The following is a 4,566-nucleotide window of genomic DNA, read 5'->3' on the forward strand; positions in this document are numbered from 1 at the left end:
CTACGGAACTGCACCGCTAGTCTACCTGTGACAAGGTGTGCCACCATCACTGCCGCCGAGACTCTACCGAACTGGACTGCTAGTCTACCCGTGACACAGGAGCTATGCCTGCAGGCTGGACCCGCTGCCTGGACAGTCTTCTGTGAGCCTCACTAGGCTGTTAGCAGGGCTACATGAGGACAGATGCATCGTGTGCATCCTTCTCACCCTGGCTGTTGTCAGGATGATTTGGGGTTGTTTGTGGGGCCTTTGGGTGCCTCATTCTCCCTCCCCTTTACTAGACGTTCTATGGAGAACTCAGGGCTTGCTGGGGTCTCATTACCTGCACAGCCTTCTGCCAGCCTGCCACAGCCAGCCTCTGCTGCCTGTGGTAGGGGAGGGATTTCCCATGATTCAGCTGCTTGGAAAAAAAAAAAAAAAGGCAAGGATGACTGTAGCCTATGCAGGGGAGAACCAGCCAAATTGTGATATTAATAAGGAATAGACATGGGTCTGGGACAGTCTCTGTACAGAGGACCTGAGTTCATTCCAGCATTCACACGGTGGCTCACAACTCTTTGTTATTCCAGTTCCAGGGGATCCATTGCCCTCTTACCTCTGGGACACCAAGTGTGAATGTGGTGGGCATATGCACATCTGCACAAGTTCTTATACACTTAAAAAATAAATCTTTAAAAAAAAAAGTCCCAGAAGACAGAAAGACAGGAAGCAAATGTGTTCCTGAGAGGGAATGATTTTTATAATGGAGGTCACCTGGTGCCTTAGTTAGGGTTTCATTGCTGTGAAGAGACTCCGTGACCACAGCAACTCTTTTTTGTTTTGTTTTGTCTTTTTTTTTTTTTTTTTTTTTTTTTTTTTTTTTTTTTTTTTTTTTTTTGGTTTTTCAAGACAAGGTTTCTCTGTAGCCCTGGCTGTCCTGGAACTCACACTGTAAACCAGGCTGGCCTTGAACTCAGAAATCCTTCTGCCTCTGCCTCTTATTGTGGTGGGAAGCATGGAAGCATGCAGGCATACGTGGTGCTGGAGATGGAACTGATAATTCTACATCTTGATCCCCAGGCAGCAGAAAGATTGTTACACTGGGTGTAGCTTGAGCATAGGAGATCTCAAAGCCTGGCCCACAGTGACACTTCCTCTAACAAGGCCACACCCACTCCAACAGTGTCACATCTAATAGTGTCATCCTATGACCAAGCGTTCAAACATGTGAATGGGGGGGGCATTCCTATAAACCACTGTTCCTGACCTTGCTCCTGAGCCATCTGTGTGGGGTCATATGTGAATCAAATCAAAGGTGGACAACTTACTGACATGTTGAGTAGTCAATTTTACACCATCGTGTGCCCTGCGGGAGTCTGGCCATACTGGTGTAAGGCTCTGTTAGTCAGGGTCTGGGCACTTGCCTGATAGAGGTTAGATTTTGCCTTTGTTTTTTGCCTTTTTGTCTATAGCTTGGAGCCGCTGTCCCCCTGCCCCAGCCTCTGTGAAGCCTGTGGGAAGCAGGACGATGTCTGGGGTACGGTTCTGCTTCTGGTACTATGCGCTGGCTGACCAGGTTCCCTCATTTGTCTGTGGCTTCATTTTTTGCAACTGTCAAGCAGTTTTCTAGGAAGTGCTCTTGTTGGGGGGAGAGGGGGTTCTTTGTGTGTCTTTGAACTGCTCATGTTTTACTTTGGAAAGCTGGCCCATGTTCTCATTGGTGATCACAGTCCTTGCCCTTGCCCTTGCTCAGCAGAAGGGAGCCAGGTTCTGATTGGCTTTGCTCTCAGGCTTCTGGCTCAATGGGGCAGCTGGGTTTACAGCTGGATCTGCTGGCTTCTCAGACATAGGAGGCCAGAGTTTTCCCATTCACCTTGCCTATTGGTCAGTCTTTGCCTCTTAGGTTAGAGAGATGCTAGGCTAGCCAGGGGCTAGACACACGGAAGGGAGGACGCTCTCAATCCCACTTATTAGGAAGCAGCAGCTGTGGAAACAGGGGCTCCCTTTTTACTGTGTACTCTCTTCAGCCTTTCCCTTTGACTTGTGTGTGTACCTGCATGCTGTATGTGCGTCTCTTTGTATATGTCTGTGCATATGTATGTATTCACATGTGTGTATGTATGTGTGTACAGGTACGTATTTGTGTATATGAGTATTTAGAGGTATATATTTGTTTTGAGACAGGGTCTCACTGGGTAGCTATGGCTGGCCTGTAATAGAGATCCTCCTGCCTCTGCCTGGGATTAAAGGAGTGTGCTATCACCTGGCCATTTAGATGATGATGATGATTTTGGTTTTTCGAGACAGGGTTTCTCTGTGTAGCCCTTGCTGTCCTGGAACTCACTCTGTAAACCAGGCTGGCCTCGAACTCAGAAATCTGCCTGCCTCGGCCTCCCAAGTGCTGGGATTAAAGGCGTGTGCCACCACCGCCCGGCTCCTCTCTCTCTCTTTCTGAAAAAGCAACAGATTTGGCTGTGCAGGTAGAGAAACCGAGAATAGAGGTGGACAAATCTGAAGGTCAGAAACAAGAACAGGGAGAACAAATAGGTTCATTCCTAGACATGGAACCAGAGAGTTTCCCCCAGGGAGAAAGGGGAAGGAGCCGAGTCAGGTGAAAAATGGGAAAGCAGGAAGGTGGACAGATGAGACCCACAGCACAGTCCTGGGTCACAGAATCACCAATGTAAAAAGACCTTTAGGTCAGTATGCTGATATACAAGAACAAGTTCAACCAAATCATAGAACAGTGTCACTTAGTAATTTGAGAGCTTGGGACAAAAGTTGAGGAGCCATGAAAGAAGTTCACATCCTTTACAAAGATTATACAAGGCTCAGGGAAAGCCTGTCTTTCTCTTCTTTCTTTCTTTCTTTCTTTCTTTCTTTCTTTCTTTCTTTCTTTCTTTCTTTCTTTCTTTCTTCCTTTCACTATTTACAAAGATTAGTTTCATCTGTGAACAAAGCCATATCAGACCCTGATTTGAGATGAGTACTAATTGAGACTTGGGGCACTTGAAAATGGGAATACAGAATGCAAAAAGGTCATTAGGCCATTAAAGGGGAGGACAGTGCCTATGGGAGAGTAGATCAGGAGACAACCAATATTGTTCTGGGGTGTATGGTGCCTCGATAATTGGGCAAGTCACAGCTAAAGGTTTTACATCTCAGAACACGCGGTGCTTTAACTGTGGAAGAAATGGTCATTTGCAACAAAGAGACTGTGACCAAGCTAATGAAGGTTTCAGATCTCAAAATGTTCAGGGCCTTAGGTGAAATACAGTTATCTGCAACAAAATGGTGAGCACAGCCGGGCGTGGTGGCGGATGCCTTTAATCCCAGCACTTGGGAGGCAGAAGCAGGTGGATTTCTGAGTTTGAGGCCAGCCTGGTCTACAGAGTGAGTTCCAGGACAGCCAGGGCTACACAGAGAAACCCTGTCTTGAAAAAAAAAAAAAAAAAAAAAAAAAAAAAAATGGTGAGCACAGCATCTCTAAGGGCAATCAGAAGGCCTAGGCTGTACCATCAGGTGACACAAGTACTGTGGCAAGAATGGCTATTGAGCCGATGGGTGTAGAAACAAAAAAAGAAAAGAAAGAAAAGAAAAATCAGGAAATAGAGAATTTTACAGACTTGAGAGCCGTGAGCAGAGCGATCCAACCAAAGATTCTGGGGTTGCCTGGGAGTCCTTTACCTTCTTTATTAACCAAGGTGTTGTCTGTGATAGTAAAAGACTGCTTTTTTTTTTTAACTCTCCCCTTGCAATAACAGGATAAGGAAAATTTGCCTTTACACTACGTATTTACAAAGATGGTCAACCTGTAAAAAGGTATCAGTGGAAACTTGTTTTATTTTTTCCAAGACAGGGTTTCTCTGTGTAGCCCTGGCTGTCTTGGAACTCACTCTGTAGACCAGGCTGGCCTCGGACTCAGAAATCCACCTGCTTCTGCCTCCCAAGTGCCGGGATTAAAGGCGTGTGCCACTACCGCCTGGCTAGTGGAAACTTTGTACACAAGGAATGCTAAATAGTCAACTCTGTGTCAGTGCTAGAAATATTCGTACGCAATTTCCTCAATCCTTAATTTGTGGCTAATTCTGATGCAGATGCTTGGGAGAAAAAAATGTTTTGTGAAACAAAGAATTTTGCCTTGTTGGGGTTTGCAGATTGCTTCTGAAAAAAGGACAGCGAGGGGGTTCTCTCCTCTATCTAGGTTACAAAATTAGTCAGCAAAAAACATCTAACCACAGAAGGTACAGATGAGAAGGGATCATTTGTGAAGTCTTAATGATTTTCAGAAATTAATGGTAGACATTAATTGGCCACGACTATCTATTGGATTAATAGTAATTTAACTATTGGAGTATTTGTTTTAACTATTGGAGTTAAGTAACTTGTTTCAAATGTTATAAGGAGATTCAGACTTAGATGGTTCAAGACAGCTAATAAAGGACACAGGGAAGAGTTAGCTTTGTTAAAAAAGAGACTGTAATCTGGCGGTGGTGGCGCACATCTTTAATCCTGGCACTTGGAAGGCAGAGGCAGGTGAGAGACAGAGACAGAGACACACACACACACACACACACACACACACAC

General features: G+C 45.3%; 1 protein-coding gene across 7 annotated transcripts in view; it reads left to right on the forward strand.

Moving 5' to 3' along the window:
* Positions 1-4,566, forward strand: part of Rnf213 (ring finger protein 213) — a 96,252-nt gene that overhangs the window by 8,121 nt on the left and 83,565 nt on the right. The window lies entirely within an intron of this gene.

Source organism: Mus pahari, chromosome 14 (assembly GCF_900095145.1).
Source record: "Mus pahari chromosome 14, PAHARI_EIJ_v1.1, whole genome shotgun sequence".
Taxonomy (NCBI): Eukaryota; Metazoa; Chordata; class Mammalia; order Rodentia; family Muridae; genus Mus; species Mus pahari.